This window comes from Bradysia coprophila, unplaced genomic scaffold, assembly GCF_014529535.1.
Source record: "Bradysia coprophila strain Holo2 unplaced genomic scaffold, BU_Bcop_v1 contig_193, whole genome shotgun sequence".
NCBI lineage: Eukaryota > Metazoa > Arthropoda > Insecta > Diptera > Sciaridae > Bradysia > Bradysia coprophila.
The window spans coordinates 1,714,183-1,737,083 of record NW_023503456.1 but is presented as its reverse complement, the minus strand read 5'-3'; the positions used below and the strand labels follow the sequence as shown (position 1 = coordinate 1,737,083).

At 38.0% G+C, this 22,901-nt stretch overlaps 1 long non-coding RNA gene across 1 annotated transcript; it reads left to right on the top strand.

The window, feature by feature from the left end:
- Positions 1-1,003: 1,003 nt before the first annotated feature.
- Positions 1,004-21,362, top strand: LOC119075209. Its single transcript, XR_005087334.1, has 3 exons — positions 1,004-1,015; positions 2,846-2,848; positions 21,207-21,362. It is a non-coding gene; the product is annotated as an uncharacterized LOC119075209 (long non-coding RNA).
- Positions 21,363-22,901: the final 1,539 nt, after the last annotated feature.

Here is a 22,901-nt window from a genome sequence, read left to right as displayed (position 1 = left end):
AAAAATGCCCACAAAACTGTCCACGAATACACTACAATGAAAACATACGTGCATACTTTGTGTGCGTGTATAATGCGATATTTGATGTGTAACTAGATTGATTTTGAATGAATTTGTTTGTATAGAGTTTATGTGATAAAGTGGTAGTCTCGACTGGATACGTTATAATCGCAAACGATTTGGATATTTAGAAATGTTGAATTGAGACGTAACCAGCAGCGATGCAATCAAAAAATGTTGCGATGGAAATAATTTTGATTGAAAATTTGAAATTTCCATTTCAGTATTGTGTTGTAAATTCGAAATTTTTAGCTAACAGCCATTTTAAGTAAAGGGACCACACAAAGGAACGTTGTCTGGAAATATTTACGTTTCATTTTGTGAGCAGATGTTTCAATGACTCAGACAGACAAGCATATTATAGTCGGATACAAAAGATACAAAATTTCCGAAGTGGACCAATTCCCGCAGCACCCTTTGAAAATTTGAAGGCCGTTGAAAGAATGAGTGTTCAATGAACACTGTTCATGCTAGTAGCAGTGCTGTGCTACAACACATTGTATATGCAAAATAAACTAGAATTCTAATACTTTCTGACTAGCCAAAGATTAGGGCGCGTGCGAATAGTCTATTAAACAGTAGTCGCACGCGCGTGCGAATTGTCTATTATACACTATTTGCACGCGCGTGCCATTAGCATCGGTAACAACGGTTCGAAATAAGAACAATAAATATATATCCTCAATAGCAACATGCGTAGAGTCGTTGGCGGTCCGATTCAAGGCTGTATACTTTGAGGAGGTCACGCAGACCGCCATTTTATTAGATACGCGGGAACACAGCACTTCTGATGATTTTACATGTAAAAAAATTCACCACATCATCGAGACGACGAGAATCATCAGAGTAGGTGAATTTTTGTATGAAATCGGCCATTTTATCATCAACTGTGGTGTGTAACCCGCGTGTCTGTATCTGCGTGACCTCCCAAAAGTATACAGCCTTGGGTCTGATTGTGAAGTTAAGCATCAAGTGTCAAAGTCAGTACTTAGAAGGATGAACAATTACGTTAAGTATTAAATTGTAATTATATAATAAAATGTAACAATATTAATATTAAATTTCTCTCATTCCTAATCACTTACATGGCGGCACAATTCAAATCTACTATAATTAACAAAAAATCTATAACGAAATAATGAAATATTTTTAAAATATCAATTATAATAAAATTATATTATTCACAACTATTACATTGTAATATATTACGTAATCGATTACGTATGTAATAAAAATGATTACGTTTTAATAAATTATAAATAAAATCAATTACATTTTAATATTACGTAATCGATTACGACGTAACATTATGAAATCTATAAATGTAATCATTACGCGTTATAGATCGTTTTTTCATTACGATCGTTATAGATATCTATAAAAAATCTAAAACGCGTTATAGAAATCTATAACGAAACTATTACGCGTTATTGATTTTCCCCGAAAATCAATAACACATCCATTACTAAATTACGAAATTAAATACATCGTTATAGATCGATTTTTCATTAAATCGTAATTGATTTTCTCCATACAAATCTATAACGCCAGTTCTTTCCGTGTGTGTAAGGGGCTAGCGGAAGCAACTGAAGATGGTCAGTCCACTCTGACCAGTGACCGCCGTTAGTTCTCGAGGTCGAAACAGCTTTTCTTTCTACTGTTTTGTCACTTTACGTGATGTGCGGGCAAGGGAAAGCCATAGCTTTGTTTGTCGTTCCGAGGGATAGTTCTTTGTGATTTAATGTACTGCGAAAGTAATTCATTACATGATAGAGTTAAAAGCTTTGTGATACTCACAAATAACACTCACTCTGGTATTCTTTGAGCAACTTTTTTCGGGTATTCGGTGACTGTCATTTCGACAGCTACACTATGCTTGTCGAAAAACAGTTATCGAAGCTGGTTATTGTTGCTCAAAAACACGAATGATTTTGTGAGTATCACAATGTCACGAAAATATCATTTGTTCAATTTACAGAACCGCTACCAAACCGACCAAACTAAAAGGATTTTTTTGTTGTTATCAAACGGGAAACATAAGGTTTATAATGTGACGACATTACTTCGTCGCATTCTAAGATTCTCTTTTCTCTTCCTCTTCGATTGAATGTAATTAATTTATCGTACGGGATTAGCGATCGTAAATTAGGAGAAATAGCACTGCACTAGTGGCAGTTCGTTAGTAAATAAGTTTAGTCCTAAGTGAACGTTTATAACGATTTCAAGGAGTTTTAGTGCGTGAAGAGAACGCTTTCTCCTTAAGAAAAAATGAAAGAAAATACGAATACAAATATAAAAGAAAGAAAATAAAATAAATAAATTTTAGCGACCATACGTAAGACCATAGATCGTAAGAGGAATATTGTAACAAAAATCTAGTTTAAATATTGGCGCGTGAGGTGTTTAATTAATTGGGACACACCGATTGTTGATTTCATGACCGACGTTTCATAATTGTTAACGTTAAGGGATCAATAATCGCAGTTCCGGTTTTTGGAGACGAATGGGCTCGAACGTATGATCGTCCTAATCGGTTTCAAAATCGGTCTTAAGCTATCCGTTCGAAAGGACAGACGTGTTGCTTTACAATTAATTCTAGTTAGACTAAGCGATATTGCATAACGAAAGTAAATCGTCGGCCATCGGCTTTTTAACGTATAGAAAGTGCAAAAGAAAAAGTGTCTTTGTAATCCAGTAGTGATCGATACTCTTCAAGACTAATTATTTCGAACAATTCTAATGTACGGACGAATTTAATTTTGATGGAGAAGTGTGATGAAAAAAGACTGTGACGCCATCATTTTTTTTATTTTTTTCGTTCTTTGGCGAAAGTGATTAAATCCGAGAGCATTTCCATATGAAAGCGTTTTCCCTGAATTCAATTCCCATAAAGACAACTGTGAGTTCCTGATTAATTTGAGTTAACCGCGTGGACCCGATTATCTGCTTGCCCCTGCCCACACGTGGTTGCCCGTTGGCTACATCAATTCCACATCTCAAAGGTACCCAACGTTATCTATTATTTATTTAATGCGCATTAAATCATTGAAGTGAAAAGTGAAACATTCGGCCGCAATAGTTTTAAGAATGCAAATTTAGGTTAAGGTTGCCAATTATAGTTTAAGGAATGCAAATTTAGATTAAGGTTGCCAAGTAGGTTAAGAGAGCTAGCTTTAGTTTCAAGTCGATTAATTAGTTCATTGAAATTTAGATAAAATAAAAAAAAGTTATTTCGGTCGCTAATACCTGGTTTGTGACATTCATTCGACCTTGTCCTTTCCCTATAACGACCCTTTTTGCCGAATGACCTTTTTTTCCCTAAGATCTATTAAGGATCGTTCTTGCGCCGCAAGAAGTTTCTTTTGATCGGCTGGAAAATTTCAAAGGCTAACGCCTCAGTTAAGGTGTTATATAGACAACTTTACAATCGTGGAAGAAAAAAAAAAAAAAAAAAAAAAAAATAAAATAAAATTAATAGAAATTCTCGTATGGTACAACGCATTCAGAAGCATAAGGCAATAAAAAAAATGGAAGGAACGATGAAATGTATTGTGGAAAGCTAAATTTCGTTGTTAACGTCGTTAACATGACAAATGTTAAAGAAAATGCGAAAATTATCCTATTGAATACTAACTTAATCAAGTGAATTAAATTCTTATCCTAACTAAATACGTTAATAACCGAAAAACTAAAAAAATGCTTATATCTATCTTAAACTAATGGCATTGGGGATTATTGCGGTTTGAGCGGTCGGATTCTCGCCATGAAAGAAGCCTGCATAGCTAATCGTTAGGGTGGTAACAAATTCACCCTGTTCGTCTGTTATTTGACTCCGGGGAAGTCAAATAAATCAATCACATCTCGCGGCATAAAGAGATAGAGTAAAACGGGATGTGATTGATAATAGAGGCGAATAAAATGATTATTGATTCTTAGGATTCGGCGGGATCGGCCTAGGACGTAAATCCTGGATATGAAATTTGCCGATCTCCTTACCCGTCGCATTGGAGACGATGTAAGCCAGATTAGAGATAACGTTGGAGATAGTACCGGGTAAATAAATGGGGGCCAACTTTTTCATGAAGGATTTTCCAGCGTCCGATTGGACGAAATTACGGTAATAGACTGGATCTCCAATCTTGAAAGAAGCCTGCGAACGGGACTTATCATAATATCGTTTGTTCCTGTCATATGAAGACTTCATTCGTTTCAATATATCTCCCGAAATTTCTTTAAACTTTTCTAAGAACATAGTACGTTCCTCTATTGGATTCTCACTCGGGGAATCATGAGAGAAGAGAGAATAATCAGATGCATGAAATACGTATTCACGGGCATGATTCAAGAAGAAAGGCGAATATTTAGTGACCGAATGAACTGCGGTGCGTAAAGCTAATGATATCTCGGGTAGCAGCTCATCCCAACTTTTATGATTTTCTTTTACGTATGCCCGGAGGGCCGCATTAATGTTCTTATTATGACGTTCTGTAAAGTTGCTTTGCGGATGATAGATACAGTTACTCCACAATCGTGTTATGCCATATTTCTTTAAGAGGGCCATAACTACTTTACTACGAGCAAATTGGGAACCATTATCCATGATGATAGCCTGGGGTATCCCGTATTCTAGGAAGACGCGAGATTCGGTATGTTTGACGATATTCTTAGCTACTGCGGTTCTCAAAGGAACGATGCAGGGATACTTCGTTAACCAGTCGCAAAATACCAACAAACATGTGTTACCACGTCTAGACCGAGGAAATGGACCCAGTAAATCCATGGAGATCAGTTGCCAAGGAGTATGAGCGTTTCGGAATTTACCCATTAGACCAGGGGGTTTAATGTTATCATATTTGGACATCCTACAGACTTCACAATTTTTGACATACTCTTTCACATCTTTGGATAAACCCGGCCAATAATAACGGTCAAGCACTCGATCTATGGTCTTTTGGACACCTAAATGCGCGGCCTTCGGATCGTCGTGACATTCGTCTAGTATAGCCGACCGGCTATTCGAAGGTATAACCAGTTTCCACTTCCAGTTAGTCAATCTTCTACCTTTAATCGAAGGATCGTATAATAACCTTCCGTTTACCTCTTTATACCTTCTAGACCGAGCGTTTCCTTGTCTGACGTCGTTCAATAAATTTTCATACCAGAGGTCTCCAGTAGGTTGAACGAATTCGAGCAGAGCAACGACTTCCAGGATTTGTACTATAGGGAATCGAGATATGGCGTCCGCCACAACGTTGTTTTTACCTCTGAGATGTTTGATCTTCATATTATGCTGTTGGAGAGTTAGTACCCATCTAGCTAAACGACCTGACAACTCTTTCTGTTTAAACAGCCACGTCAAGGCGGAATGATCAGTGTAAACGGTGATCTCTGTTCCCTCCACAAATTCTAGAAACTTTTCCAAACAGAAGACCACGGCCAAACATTCTTTCTCTGTAGTAGTGTAGTGAATCTCCGGGCCCCTAAGCTTGCGACTAGCATAGGCCACTGGACGATCGTATTTATTGTCCGAGTCAGCGTACTGGCTGAGAACTCCTCCGATACAACCATCGCTTGAGTCGCAAGAAATGATAAATTCTTTAGAGAAATCGGGTGGTTGTAACAACGGGGCGGAAACTAATTTCTGCTTTAACTGTTCGAAACTCTGGGTAGCTTTTTCGTTCCATACCAACTTTCTACCTTTACCACCGCCTTGAAGAAGATCTTGTAAAGGAGCAGCCACTTCCGCATAAGCGTGAATGAAACGACGATACCAGCCGGCCATACCGAGGAATCGTCGCAATTCCGTCACGGTTTTAGGAAGTGGGACCTTCAGTACACAAGAAATCTTTTCTGGGTCGGGTCTAAGGCCTAGCTCATCGACTATATAGCCCATATATCTCATGTTTCTTAAACAGAATCCACTCTTCTCATAATTGATAGACAAATTAGCCTGTTTCAATCGTTGGGCTACGGTACTTAACAGTTGTAAATGTTCGTCGAAATCCTCGCTTACGACGATCAAGTCGTCGAGATATACGAACACCATACCGTCTAGATCTCCGAATAGAGTATCCATAAGGCGTTGCATAGTGGCCGAACAATTTACTAGACCGAAAGGCATAGTGATAAATTGCCACACTCCATGTCCTTTGACAAAGAAAGCAGTTTTCTCTTTTGAACGTTCGGTTAATGGTATTTGCAAGTAAGCGTCCTTCAGATCAATTTTTGAGATAAAGCGAGCCTTTCCTAATCGAGATAAAATAGTGGTGATACGAGGTAGATCGTATTTCTCAATCTTGGTAATGGCGTTCAATTTTCGAGAATCTAGGCAAAGTCTCAACTTCAATTTACCTGACTTGTATCTCTCAACCATGGTCATAGCGTTCCTGAAGGCAGTTTGTGCGGGTTCCACCACGCCTAGCGACTTGAATCTTAGAAATTCTTGCTCTATTTTTTTTTCTTTAGCGGGAGAGGTAGGTCTGGTTCGAGTAAAACAGGGCGGATTATTTCCGGTGTCAATATCGTGAGCAATTACATTAGTACGGCCTAATAGAACCTCTCCTAATCTTTTGAACTGGTCGACAATCGGTTGTAACTTAGATAATTGTACTTCGCTTAATTCTCTTTGACACTCAGGAGCTTCCTCAACTTCGTATTCCTCGGCATCAATACTAAGTTGACTAAAGCTTTCAGTACATTTGCGAGATATGTCTTCTTCAAAGCTAGTAATGGGTTCAGGCCTCCAGACGGAATGAGGCGTGAATATTCCCATCTTGAATGAGTCCATGAAAGGAATGCCGAGTACAAGGTCGTCGGGCAGCGATGGGGCGCCGAGTATCTCAACGATCGCAAACATTCGGTCAAAATGGATGGGAATGGAAAAGACGTGCTTGATTGGATGAGCGGAATGATCAGCTGTGTGTATCACGGGCTGGTGAAATTCGGTTACTTTCTTATGTCTAAAGCCTAAACTAATCAATCGTTTATATCCGGGACCACCACACACGGTACGGGTAGCACCGGAATCTAGAAGTGCAGGGAAAGTTTGTTGTAAAATGGAAAGATTGGCGTAAGGACGTTTTTCACCTTTGACTCTTACGAAAGCCGGGGGAAAACGCGATTCAGATCTAGCCTCTTCCTTTAAATTATCAAGCAATTGAGTTACGGCTAATATGGACGGCGATTGGGATTGGGAGTTTGACCCGTCCTGTAGTTCGAACTCCCTTTCTCGTTTCCCGACGACTGAGGGTTTAGGCTGTTACGTCGTAAAGGATAGTATTGCTGTTGGCTCTGGTTCAGGTTTCGAGGATCAACACCCTGAAATGTGACGTGACGTTGGTTGGAAGCTTCATGTGAGATTGGAGTGCGTGGAACCAACTGGCTCGAAGAACTAGGGTGGAAATTATTCGAATTAGGAACATACGAGTCGAATTTATCTTGACGTGAGTTCGAAAAGTCGGTTCGAGGCCGATTATCGTCTAAGGACATCTCATAAAAACTTCTTTCAAATTCTTCTTCTGGAATTTCTTTATAATAAGAGTCTCGGCCCAAAACGGCCTCATCTAAAGAGTGCATTTTACCGTAAGATGGCCGATAGTTTTTCAATAATTCCGGATTACGGACAGAATGCATGCTTTGACGAGAGTGAATTCTCCTTAGATTAGCTTCTATTATTTTACAGTCATGCTTCAGAGAACGTAAATCGTAGTATTCTTTAACGCCTAATCCTTGAATGAATTCTGGACGAAGATTCCTGCGAATTACTACAGCTTTCACCAGTTCACTAGCTGGCCGATTCAATTTGAGAAAAAGATCTTCCATTATGGCGAAGTACATGACAACGGTTTCGTTATTCTTTTGCAGCCTATTCTTGATAGTATCCCACAAGGTGTCACCGTATTCATAATCTTGAAAATCGATTGCTAATTGTTCTTCTAAATGGTCCCAATCTCTAAAAAAATTGGTCTTCGTGCCCGCTCTATACCACTTCAGAGCGGTACCGTCAAATAAATCTACGGCACCTTTGAACAAATCTTCTTTAGTAGCTCCTCTGGCTTTGGCTATCTCGTCGACTCTTCGAATGAATTCAACGACAGGCATCGCATGGGTATCTCCTACAAACTTCAAATCCCATTTCCACATTTCTACTTTGCGTTGGGGAATATATGAAATTTGACTGGGAAAAGACACTGTGCTGGGATTATGAGGAAAATTCAACGAACGACGAGGAGCGTAAAACGTTGAAGCTATTTTCGGGGCTGCAATACTTGTCTTATTCAATGGTACGTCGTCTTGCATTTTCATTGAAAAATCCAGAATCGAGTCCTCAAAGTACTGGGATCTAGAAGGAACGAACCTAGGAGGTTTTGGAAATGGCTCTCGGTGCGATTCCGCTTCTCCGAGCGACTCTTCGTTCATAGTCCATTCATCCAGATTCCTAGCTTTATCATCGGTGGCTTTAGGGGCTGAAGCGTCTGGGGACTTAGGACTAGAAGTGGACGTGTAGTTCAAGTCTTGTAAAATCGCATTTTTTAACTCCGAGAGGTAAAGTTTGAGTGTGCTAAGCAAGTTCTTAGCAATTTCATCGTCGTCTGGGACGGTGATACGCGAAATTCGACCATACATATGTCGTAATCTAGTTCGATACAAATCCAAGATTTCGTCTCCCAACTCTACCTCAACATACGAGGCCCGCCATGAGTCTAAATGGTGAGCACAAGCGGCGATATCTTCCTTATATCCTATGGCTACGAAATATTTTCCAGGCTTATACTCTCTACTTTCTAATAGGTCACTAAGCTGTTTCTTTCGTTTCATAAAATTGCTGTCCGGTTTAATACCTTGTGATTCTAATTCGTACTTAATCATCTCATCGGGCAATGCAGACACATGCTTGTTGGCTCTTCCTTTTTCGGGGAATTGAAAAGTTAAATCCATGACTGGAAACGTCGATTATCAAAGCGGCAAATAAAAAAAATTAAAATCTGTCCCAGGCCTGGATTATGTTCTCCAAAGATCCTAATTGGCGATACACCACTTGAGTACAGTACGGTGGTAAGCGGATAACCCACTCGTTTTGTCTTAGCATGTGTTCATAATGGGCACAGGCGAATTGGAGTCCTAAAAACTCTAATGAAATGACGTCTAAGCCCGACTGTTGTGCGGAGATAACGCGAAAATCCCGTCGTAGCGAGGTTATTTCGCCATCGATCGAGGCATATAATTGGAAAGAAAAATATTGTCCCACTACTTGGGACGCCACGATCAAAAAAGTGAATATGTTGTCGTTTGTTATAGATAATTAAGGTAAATAGGAAAATTAATCGGATTGACGCGTAGAATGTCTAATGACGATTGAACGGCTTGGTATTCAAGTAACCTTGAGATAAAACGCGAAATAAATACTGCTATGCATTGGTCGTTCCAGATATTTAGATACAAAATTCTTCTACACCCCTGAATCAGGTATTTTCCGTTGGTCATTAACGCTGGCGGTTTTTTTTTTTTTTTTAACTTCTCTTTTTCTGTAAGGCAAAATTTCTTTTCTTTCTTTATTGCTCTTCCTTCACGCTCAGGACTCAAAAACGGCTTCTTACTTTATTTCGGTCGCTAAAAAAAAAAAAAAAAAAAAAAAAAAAAAAAAAAAAAAAAAAAATTCTGCTCAATTGGTCTAGGTAGGAGCGAACATGCAGACACGAATAGTTAAATTTGTTTATTCCTACGAATATCCCGGTTGATTGTAAAGTTGTCTATATAACACCTTAACTGAGGCGTTAGCCTTTGAAATTTTCCAGCCGATCAAAAGAAACTTCTTGCGGCGCAAGAACGATCCTTAATAGATCTTAGGGAAAAAAAGGTCATTCGGCAAAAAGGGTCGTTATAGGGTATTAGCGACCGAAATAACTTTTTTTTATTTTATCTAAATTTCAATGAACTAATTAATCGACTTGAAACTAAAGCTAGCTCTCTTAACCTACTTGGCAACCTTAATCTAAATTTGCATTCCTTAAACTATAATTGGCAACCTTAACCTAAATTTGCATTCTTAAAACTATTGCGGCCGAATGTTTCACTTTTCACTTCAATGATTTAATGCGCATTAAATAAATAATAGATAACGTTGGGTACCTTTGAGATGTGGAATTGATGTAGCCAACGGGCAACCACGTGTGGGCAGGGGCAAGCAGATAATCGGGTCCACGCGGTTAACTCAAATTAATCAGGAACTCACAGTTGTCTTTATGGGAATTGAATTCAGGGAAAACGCTTTCATATGGAAATGCTCTCGGATTTAATCACTTTCGCCAAAGAACGAAAAAAATAAAAAAAATGATGGCGTCACAGTCTTTTTTCATCACACTTCTCCATCAAAATTAAATTCGTCCGTACATTAGAATTGTTCGAAATAATTAGTCTTGAAGAGTATCGATCACTACTGGATTACAAAGACACTTTTTCTTTTGCACTTTCTATACGTTAAAAAGCCGATGGCCGACGATTTACTTTCGTTATGCAATATCGCTTAGTCTAACTAGAATTAATTGTAAAGCAACACGTCTGTCCTTTCGAACGGATAGCTTAAGACCGATTTTGAAACCGATTAGGACGATCATACGTTCGAGCCCATTCGTCTCCAAAAACCGGAACTGCGATTATTGATCCCTTAACGTTAACAATTATGAAACGTCGGTCATGAAATCAACAATCGGTGTGTCCCAATTAATTAAACACCTCACGCGCCAATATTTAAACTAGATTTTTGTTACAATATTCCTCTTACGATCTATGGTCTTACGTATGGTCGCTAAAATTTATTTATTTTATTTTCTTTCTTTTATATTTGTATTCGTATTTTCTTTCATTTTTTCTTAAGGAGAAAGCGTTCTCTTCACGCACTAAAACTCCTTGAAATCGTTATAAACGTTCACTTAGGACTAAACTTATTTACTAACGAACTGCCACTAGTGCAGTGCTATTTCTCCTAATTTACGATCGCTAATCCCGTACGATAAATTAATTACATTCAATCGAAGAGGAAGAGAAAAGAGAATCTTAGAATGCGACGAAGTAATGTCGTCACATTATAGGTTACGTATACATTTAACGGTGCAACTAGTAATTTTACTCGCATGTTTTAATTAACCCTAATCCCAGTTTTAATTTAATTTCACATAAAACTTCGTCAACGTTGTATGAAGGATTTCAGGCAGTAAGAGCCGAGGACGAGTTCTGGAAGTGAATTGGTTAGAAAATGTTTATAGCATAAGTTAGGAACAAAGCTTTTCTTAAACGACGTTGGAAATACGTGACGAAGTCGCGATATTGTAACACTAGGCAGGAAAAATCCAATTTTGTGAGTGATTTTTATTAATCTGAGGCTGAGGTTAACAAACAAACATCATTTGTATCCCGACACAGGGCTACTTTTACATTTACATTTTCCATTTGTATTGACTGTTGAACGATTCCCCACCATTGAATAAGCACAACAGGTATACGTCCCCTAATGGAGGCAGGTCGAGCCAACTTTTCTTATTACCTAGTAACGAAAAAATGTCAAACGTTTTGAGGCTTCCAACTTCTCCTACAATGCAGTGTTTAAGGAGAGCGAAAACCAGTTAAATTTAATTGGTCTCGGGGCCAGCTGTCAAATATTCATCAATGAAAAAAGAAATTGAGAGTTGAGTCCAGTTTAAATTTGTATGGGATTTCTCTCATTTTGACGTGTGACCTCGAGACCAGTTTAAACAAAGTGGTCAAAAATTGCTCTCCTTAAACACTCGCGACTGGCGATGATTTATAGAATTTGTCTACATTATCAAGAGCTCATAACGTTTGAGGAGTGGTGCGTTGGAAACGATTCTTTTTGAAACCGGTTCTATAAAAACGTTTGATGTGGAACTTGCCATGGAAACGGTTAATAACGAAACAATTGCTAGGCCACAAAACTTCGACGAAAAACACAATTGTGCTGGCAATCCAACCATAAACAATGACAATCACGAATTCTAATTGGTCACCTGATGCCCGCTCACTTTTCGATCTGTGCCGGTTGTCATTCAGAAGTCGTTTCTCTATCTTTTCAAAATTTGTCTTCCACCATCGTTGTAGCAATCCTGCGCTGTGTTCCCAGTGAATAATTTCATTTAACCGGTCGAAAAACAGAAGCCGTTTCGATACCGGAAATATGCAAAGTGAACTGATCACTGTAACGCCGGTATCGTAGAAACCTCTGATGTTCAACTTTTGCTCAACGCTTGAGATTATATCGAAGTCACGATCACTCATCAGATACGATGTCGACTTGTTAAACTGGAAATATCGAGCTGCCAAGCTTTGAGCGTCAATTGTAACGATTTTATTGGCCCAGTCTTCGTGAGATGACCGATAAGCAACCCTTTCAAGTACAATGTCTTCGTAGAGCGGTGGAACTGCGATAGTTAACGGAGATTTGTATATATCAGCAAGCTTTCGAAGTTGGGGTTGCAGCGTCGGTTTTGTTAGATAACTTTCTAAATTGGACAGGCATCCAATGACGATAATAAATCCAACGAATGTTAGTGGTGCAATAACGAATGTTTCGGCACGGGACAGGCGTTGATATTTTATGTGACTGTTGTAATTGATCAACAGCTTCAGAGCGTCCATCAAACTTTCGGAGACAAAAAACTTTCTTTGTTTCATGTAACGACAAACGCTTAACATTACTACGCTTGCAGCATACGTTCCTGCACAGTAAGCGAAAAGTGCGTCGGTTGTTAAGGTTCGAAGATAGGCATAGAAGCGGGCATATATTTCTGCTTCTGGTACGATAATATTCTTGCGTCGCAACGCAAGTGGGTACATACGAAATCCGTGCTGTGAGTTGTCTGACAGCGAAGCGAGAAGCGGAACTACGTCGATTCCGTTCTGGAAATACTCTGCAGCGGATTCATAAGTAACGTTGTCTAGTATGGTGAATGTGGCATTCATCGCTTGAAACACTGAGAGCCAGAACTTTTTATAAAATTTGCTGAGAGCCGGAACCATTTGGAACTTGTGTTGACGATAATTAGAGTCAAGACTCGGAAAGAACTCATCGCACTTGCTTCTACTCGTCACGTTCAACACTTCAAAGCTTCCAAACGAATGAAAGGTGAAAATATTCAACGAACGTCTGGACTGTGTGTAGGCCGCAGCGAATACGTTAACAACTGAGTGGTCTCTGAACCACAGGAAATGTTAAGAAATGTTCTAAGCACTCCAATGTGTGATCGAGTTATCCTTTGCGAGAAAATCAAGTTGTAGATAATCAAAGCAACAGAAGAAAAAAAAGGGAAAATAAAATCAGTTTTGAACAAGAAGTTCAGGGGACAGCATCCCCAAGTAAAGTGTTTTCAATTGTAGTGAGTAGAATTCTTGACAAGTGGCGCAGCAGGAAAACAGTTATTTTCATAATATGACAAAGAACCGAAAATGTTATTGCAAAAAAGAGCAAAAGCGAGTCGTCGAAATCAGAAAAAACAATTTGAAAATTGGATCGTCGGATCTTCAATCCACACTAATTGATTGGATTCATATAAAAGGACACATCCGCGTAATTTATCAGTGTGACATGCTTGATGAAACGAATGAAATTGTTGGAAAGCTGAAAAAAAAACAAACGCCGTTGGACACAGTTTACTAGTCCACATTGCTAACAAGTCGTTGGCCAGTTGTTGGTAGTGCCTTAAAAGTCACTGCTGTTGGTATACGGATAGGCAAATCGTTGGTGAAGCAATTGAATCATTACAAAAATCCAGGCGTTAGTCAATGGTTGGTGGCTCATTGAAAATCGTTGCCATTAGACATGTCAAGGCGGAAAGAACGTCATTAGTTGGTAGCAGTCAAGTAACATTGAACGGTGATTGGACCTTGGATCGGATAACCAATGAATCAGAATTTTGCTGGAATGTACTGCACACCTAACGTAACACAATTAAGATTTAGCTGGAGTCTGGTTTCAATCGTTCGTTGGTCTTCTACAGAGAAATATGAATGATTTGTTTTGGAATTGGGTGAGTGACTTTAGGAAATTGTATAGTACTGTTTGTTGCTTCGTGTAGGTCGTTTGTTGAGAAGTCGTTTCGATGCTACTTAGGCTGATAGTCAGGGACTGAGGTTTGTGCAGTACGAGTGTTTGTTTGTTTTAGGGATTCAGTTGTTTGCGGCTGGTTAGAGAAACGGGAAAATGTTCATGTTCAATTTACAGCGGTTTTTTTTTGTAATTTTTGCTGAGCTCATTTATGTTCGTTGAATTGATTTTATATATCTGTAATTTAAGCGTGAACATATTTCCAATTTCTCTTAGTGGAGGCAATTTTGAGAAAAGGGAATTAGAAGGAATGACGTCGTAAAGGGAATCAGACAGAGAAACGTCATTTGGTCGTTAGAGTAAACGATGTTAGGGGAGAGGGTCGACGAGAGTTGGCTAGACGAGAACGATCGGTTAAAAGTGAATTTTAAAGCTTCGTGAGTTGCAGGTGACCCAACGTGCAGTGATAGTAGGTCTGAGAAGCAACAGGTAGCGAAAGAAAGATAGGTAATGAAGTAAAAAGACACTTCAAGCATGAGTGGTACTCTAAATAGAGTACTGAAAGATTAGTTTAGTCAAAGTTGATGAAAGAAAAAAAGAAAAAAAAAAAAAAGAAAGAATAGTGGTAGATTTATCAGGCTGGGATCGATGGAGATCTTTTGTTTCTAAAAAAAAAAAAAAAAAAGAAAACAGTGATAGAGGAAGAAGCGTTGACAGCACTCAATTTGTACGTGACAAATTGGTTTGGTCGAAGGTGAAACTGTAAGAAAGAAAGTTTGACAGCATTCAATTTGTTGAAGACAAATTGGTTTGGTCAAGAAGAAGGAAAGAAAGACATGAAAGATGCGAGAGAAGAATGAAGAAAAATTAAAGGCAAAAAGAAGCTAAAGAGAAGAACAGAAGATTAAACGCACGAAAAGAAAAGAACTTAAGAAGGAAATATTGAAGAGAAAAAGAGCGAATCATGCGACACGTGAAAATTAAACATCTGAAGACATTTAGGAGAAAAGGGAAAAAGAGACTAGGACGATAAACAATACTGACAGGAAGTTAAGACGGAGAGAAGCCAGCTGAAGAAGAAAAAAAAAAACGGCCGACGAAAAGGCCTCAAGAAAGACAGAAAATGGCTCAAGCTTTTAACAAGATGGGCAAACATGGCTGTGTAATCAAAGAAGTTTACTGAGGATGTGCCCGGAGTCAGCTCACCGGAGTGTGGATTGGGCACAGGCAGTAACTTCTCTCAAAGAACATGGAATTCGCCAGCGTGATTTAAAGCAGTTGAAAATTGGTCAACAAGGATTGTAAAAAGGATTTAATGGCGGTAAAGCAAAGGCGACAAGAAGAAATCCAGAACAATTCGGAAAATTGGATGGTGGGAGTAAAAGCAGCAATCAGCATTTGGAAAATGGAATGGAAGGCAACACCAACCCAACTTTTGACTTGAGCGCCAGCCAGCAGGTTCGGTGGCAATTTTGATTGACCTTAATAATTGTGATTATAAGAGGTCAAGGTGGGAGTATGTTAAGAAATGTTCTAAGCACTCCAATGTGTGATCGAGTTATCCTTTGCGAGAAAATCAAGTTGTAGATAATCAAAGCAACAGAAGAAAAAAAAGGGAAAATAAAATCAGTTTTGAACAAGAAGTTCAGGGGACAGCATCCCCAAGTAAAGTGTTTTCAATTGTAGTGAGTAGAATTCTTGACAGGAAATGAGCTCGTAAATCGTCCATTGAAGGGTTGTCGGCAAAGAATATTCCAATCTTCATGTTCGTGCTGAGACGTTGAGTATGTCCAATCTGTTTCAGTAAATTCAAGTTCCTATTGACGGTTGAACTCTCCGGAAGAACAACCATCAATGCATTTTTACTTCCAACTAATTGTAGATCTTCCAATCGCGTAACACTTCCATTTTCACCCTCGAAAGTGAATAAACTTCTGGGCTGATTCCCATTTCTCACCAAGTGATCGATATCCAATGATGAGTCCGCCAACAATAGATTGTGGTCGAAGTGAAAGCAATTGTTTAACTCGTCGATAAATTTAGATTCTTGAGAAATAAGTGACAGCACGCTCAGGACTGCTTGAATTGCCATTTTTTTGACCGAAATTTTAATCCTCACTTCACAAGCTACAAGCTATTTGAAAATGAAAAATCCGATACGATTCTGTATGTGAAAGTAAAAGATTCAATTAAACACATCAGATCGGGTCGCCATGTCTATGTAGGAACCAAACAAATAGTGAAGACGCCCTTTACAACCTATTTTTTCCACGAAAAACAAAAAGTGAATTTTATGAAAAAAAAAAGAAATTTTCCTTGAATGGAAATCCGTTCACCCTCAATAACTTCTGCTTTGTAACATGTGCAAATCACCTCAGCACGAAACCAACTCAAAACCGTGTCAATGAGAAGTTCATTTATGTTGGGCATGTGTTTAACTTTTCGTAGGTTCCACACAACCGACCGGACTAAAATTACTTTTTTTTAATCAAACGGAAAACATAAAGTAGAGTTACGTATGCATTTTGGCTGTAACTAGTAATTTAACTCATGTTATGATTACACTCATTCAAATAACGTTTTAACGAAAATGTCACATGAAATTCAAGGCGAGGCGAAGTCGAGTTCAAAAACAAGACTTTAAAGCACAGTACGTAGGAGATTCCAACTTCGTATTTTACATAACGGACGTAATGTACTCCTACCAGGGAGTTGAAAATTTTGACTCTAAAGTAGCTCTTTAGAACGATTTTTGACGTATCATAGGCGCGCGTTAGCATAGCGCCCGTGACGCAAGTCCTATTACTAGAAAAAATTTCAATTTTTTTTGTCGTAGACTGCAGAACCATATATACAGCAAATATTGAAGTTCTACAATTCAAATTCAAATGACTCCAAATTACCATTAAAAAAAACTAGGCGTCCGTACGAGTTCAACGAGCTATCACACGTTCTTGTAGCTTAAAATTTGGCCACGCAATAAATCTTCCAGGAAGCCCCATTTCCATACATTTTGATCAATTTCAGTACTTTAAACGAAATTAAACGAGCCGTCAGAACAGTCGGAGCGTTTGCTGCGACTGAGCCCCGTACGAACCCGTACATCTATTGCGCACGTGACCCTAGTTCGTCCGTAGCCCTACTCTTCCCGTAAACGTCGGTAAAGTAAAATTCTTATGAAACTTGTACGTCTTAAAAATTGCGCATAGCGCAATTACGAAGCACCGTACGATGTTCCCTTCAAACGTAACACAAATTTCAAATTGACTTACAATTTCCTCAGTCCTATATTAACCTATATTTACCTATAAATAAACAATTTACTGATAAATATGCTAGTATATAGCTCAAAAGAACTATCTACACCGTTATATAGCTCAATATACTATAAATATTTATATATAGATATCCATATTTGGGATCCTTGAAACACCACACACACATAACCAATCACTTCCCACTGATCAATAACTTTGTAAGAATTATTTTCACCGATTTATATTGTTTTTACAAAAATCCAAAATGGCGGCCGACGGCCATTTTGTTAGGAGGTGTAAAGTAGTACGGCAAAAAACAAAAACAAAATTCATGAAATTTGGTCAAATTTTACTCGAGATATTAACAAAAAACCACCACCTTCACTGTACGGCCGAGTAGCCACATATAAGCTCACTCCAAGAGACCTAGCTCACGCTCCGGTGAACCGAATTTCATGAACTTTTTTTCCCTGATTGGTACGGTCAATACCTATCTAATAAAGCAAAATCTATCTAAATCCGTTCAAATTTGGCCAGCCTACAAGCAAAAACGGCTTGCCGCCCTGTACCTAGTTCACACCAAGGGGCCTAACTAACGAGTCGGTATTCCGATTTCCATAAACTTTTTTTTGTCGATCGGTATTGTAAATACCTTTTATTTGACGTATCACTTGCAAGTGTAACGTTTAAATGGCCAGAGATATCTTCGGAAAACGTTAAATCACTTATGGGGCCCCAGCTCGGGAGGGGTCGACCCAAAATCGTCCATCTTCGAACTTAGCCTCACTATTTTGACTATCTTTCAGGGAATTTTTTTTTTGAAATCGGATTTAATTTACTCAAGATATCGACATGACAGACGGACGGACAGACGGACAGACTGCCAAAATTTTTATTGCTGATTCGTCATCTATGAACATAGGCAAACACTTTGCCCTTACCGTCTGCTTCGAGTTCCATCAATTACACACGGCATCGTAATCCTATAAGCCACTTCGTACTTCGTACGGGGCTAAAAATCCTACGTTACTTTGTTAGTCCGTCCGTCCGTGTTTCCTATCTTCTAAAGTCTTCTTTAGAATTTCTTGAAATTTTGGGAGTAGATTCTAGTCGTCATTCTAAGACATTCCAGAAAAAAAATTGGGGGGAACGGGCCTCGTTTTTCAAAAATTCCAAAAATTTTTAAAAATTTTCGAAAATTTCAATTTTTCTTTGTTAAATTTTTTCTAATTTTTCAAAATTTTTCAAAATTTTTTAAATTTGTTGAAATTTTTTTAAAATTTTTGAAAATTTTCAAAAATTTCTTCTTTTTTTTTATTTTTCAAATTTTTTCAAATTTTTATATGAAAAGCATTTTAAAGAAAAATGAGATAATCATCGAGATTTTTATGGATTTATTTTTTTAGGTATTCATGAGTACTTTTGTAATTAATAAAGTGTGCAACGGTTATGGTTTTTTCGGATGGAAGATATAGAGGATATAAATTGCGACAAAATAACATAACAGAAAATCAAACCAAACTTCCAAAACAACTGATATCAGTCAAAAACACTCAAAGAGTAAAAATGACGCAAGTCCCTGGGCATACTTCCAAAACAACTGATATCGATGTAGGTGACGCATTCTGCGCTTGTACGCAAAAACTGTAACTGCAAAAATTTGACCAAAGAAATTCTAGAAGAAAAATTTTACCAAAAAAATTTTTGCGTCACAAAGTGGCAGATGTTGAGGAAATTAAGAAAATTGTTAAAGATAGTGAAAAATACGTCCTGAAAGAATGTACAAATGAAAAGTAGCCGAATCATCTGCCACTTTGTGACGCAAAATTTTTTTTTTTGTAAAATTTTTCTTCTCGAATTTTTTTGGCTTAATTTTTGCTTTCACAATTTTTGCGTACAAGTGCAGAATGCGTCACCTACAGCGATATCAGTTGTTTTGGAAGTATGCCCAGGGACTTGCGTCATTTTTACTCTTTGAGTGTTTTTGACTGATATCAGTTGTTTTGGAAGTTTGGTTTGATTTTCTGTTATGTTATTTTGTCGCAATTTATATCCTCTATATCTTCCATCCGAAAAAACCATAACCGTTGCACACTTTATTAATTACAAAAGTACTCATGAATACCTAAAAAAATAAATCCATAAAAATCTCGATGATTATCTCATTTTTCTTTAAAATGCTTTTCATATAAAAATTTGAAAAAATTTGAAAAAAATTTCAAAAAATTTAAAAAATTTTGAAAAATTTTGAAAAATTTTGAAAAATTAGAAAAAATTTAACAAAGAAAAATTGAAATTTTTGAAAATTTTTAAAATTTTTTGGAATTTTTGAAAAACGAGGCCCGTTCCCCCCAATTTTTTTTCTGGAATGTCTTAGAATGACGACTAGAATCTACTCCCAAAATTTCAAGAAATTCTAAAGAAGACTTTAGAAGATAGGAAACACGGACGGACGGACTAACAAAGTAACGTAGGATTTTTAGCCCCGTACGAAGTACGAAGTGGCTTATAGGATTACGATGCCGTGTGTAATTGATGGAACTCGAAGCAGACGGTAAGGGCAAAGTGTTTGCCTATGTTCATAGATGACGAATCAGCAATAAAAATTTTGGCAGTCTGTCCGTCTGTCCGTCCGTCTGTCATGTCGATATCTTGAGTAAATTAAATCCAATTTCAAAAAAAAAAATTCCCTGAAAGATAGTCAAAATAGTGAGGCTAAGTTCGAAGATGGACGATTTTGGGTCGACCCCTCCCGAGCTGGGGCCCCATAAGTGATTTAACGTTTTCCGAAGATATCTCTGGCCATTTAAACGTTACACTTGCAAGTGATACGTCAAATAAAAGGTATTTACAATACCGATCGACAAAAAAAAGTTTATGGAAATCGGAATACCGACTCGTTAGTTAGGCCCCTTGGTGTGAACTAGGTACAGGGCGGCAAGCCGTTTTTGCTTGTAGGCTGGCCAAATTTGAACGGATTTAGATAGATTTTGCTTTATTAGATAGGTATTGACCGTACCAATCAGGGAAAAAAAGTTCATGAAATTCGGTTCACCGGAGCGTGAGCTAGGTCTCTTGGAGTGAGCTTATATGTGGCTACTCGGCCGTACAGTGAAGGTGGTGGTTTTTTGTTAATATCTCGAGTAAAATTTGACCAAATTTCATGAATTTTTTTTTTGTTTTTATTTATTTATTTTATTATATTTTATTATATTTGTCACAATAATTGTCCGTGTTCAATCATGCCAATTTTCTAATTCTTATTGACGCCGTAAGTGTGCCAAAAATTTGAATTTTAAGTGAACGATTCGATGAAAAAGTGAACCGAAAAATACATTTCAACGCTTCATTGTAGGAAAATGACGCTACGTTAGAAACACCTCCGCACTTTCCATTTTGAATTTCGACCGAACTTACGGCGTGAATTGTGATAAACCATTCTAATATCTTTCTACATGTTTGTCACGAGCATTCCTAATGTTTGCGGTAACCATAGCTGCAATTCTGACATCTATATTGAATCTACTGTACTATGTTTGTAATTGTTAGGATCTTTTTTAATTAAGAACTTTCATTTTTCCGGTCATCCATCTAAGTACTAACCGCGCCGAATGATGCTTAACCTGAGAATTGTACGAGCATCAACTTAACCAATGCTGCTATTTTGACTATATGAGTACCGCACATCTTAAGAAGAAATCCAAGAATGTTTTTAAGAAACTGTTTTTATATTTACTCACCAATACAATACTTCGACTCTACTTTACATAATGTAATTGAATTTGGAAACAGTTGTTTATACTTTCCTCGTCATATGCCATTTTGTGATGCATTAGGTTTGCGTATCGAAGCTGTAAGCGTCACCAATATCAGTTCTTTTGTAAGTGGATAGAAGGACTTGCGTCACACTTCCACCGTAAGTGGTTTTTGGGTGATATCAGTTCCTTTGTAAGTATGGCCAATCACAAATGTTCTTTTCCGAGTTATTAGTCACATAGCTCAATAGCTTAAAACGCTCATAGCTCCGAAATTATAAGCTTTTATGGAAATTCCTTCAAATTAGTTTCTTAGAATTACGTATTAGGGCACTTTGCATTTTGTTTCGAATTTCATGGGATTTTCTCCTGAAAGGTCTTTTGACAGCCAGTTCGGCACTGGGAACAAACCAGTTAATTTAACTGAGCTCTTATGAAGCACACTTTTTTCGACCAAAGAGATAAGAAATATGTCCAATATGTCGAAATGACGTCCCAGTCGGCATATTTAGTTAGTTGATTGTCGTCATATTAGCATCTCTCTGCTTTTTGACATTCTCTTTTAACACTCTATACCGCCGGTCGTTGGTAGTGTTGTAGTAAGGGACTTAAGCGTATCGTTTTCGTGTTTCAATCGTAAATTGAAAATCTCTTGCAAATCGTTGCTTCAACCGAGTCCACACAATTTCAATTATTAGCACAATTGTGCTGCAAATCCAACCAAAAACGATGAACATGGGAAATTCGAATTCATCACCGGCCTGTTGATTGTTTAATGTGTTGCGGATGTTCGTCTTAATTTTATTTTGTGCTACAGCGAGATCGTCTTTTAGCCATCGATGAAGCAATCCGGAACTGTGTGTCCAGTGAACAATTTCGTTTAATTTCTGAACGAACAGAACCCTTGGCGATACTGGAAATATGCAAAGTGAGCTGCTCACTGTTATACCAGTGTCGTAAAAGCCTCTTATGTTCAACCGCCGTTGAATTCTCGTGATTAAATCGAAATCTCTATCACTTATCAAGTACGATGTGGACGTATTGAAGTTGCGAATTTGAGTTTTGAATTTGGAATCGTCCATCGAAATAATTTTGCTGTTCCAATTTTCGTGAGTTGATCGATACGTAACTCTTTTAAACAGATGGGCTACCAATTGCGGCTGGGCTGCAATAGTTAACGGAGAATTGTAAATGTCATCAATCGTTCGTAGCTGTGGTTGTAGAAACGGTTTTGTCATATAGCTTTGCATTTCGGATAGATATCCATTGATGACAACAAATCCTACGAATGTCAGTGGACCAATTAGAAATGTTTCTGCCCGAGAGAGTCGTTGATAATTTATGTTGCTGTTGTCATTGATCAAGAGGTTGATAACGTCCAGAAAACTTTGAAAGAATAAAATTTTTCTGTCCTTGTTGTAGCGACAAAAACTCAACATTACTACGGTTGCAACTACTGCACCGGCAGAATAGGCAAAAATTTCGTTGGTCGTTAAAATTCGAAGATAAGCATAGAATCCGGAATATGGTTCTGCTTCAGGAACAATAATACTTTGATGTATCATCAGAAGTGGGTGCATTGGGAATCGAGACTTTGAAGAGGGAGAGAACAACTTAGGGATAATGTCAATTCCATTCCGGAAATACTCCGAGATCTTTTCATAATTGACATCTTCTATTGTAAATGTTGCATTCATTACGTCAAACGTTGACAGCCAGAATCGTTCGTAGGCAACAGTTGCAAACGACGTCAATCGCAATTTGTGTTGACGGTAG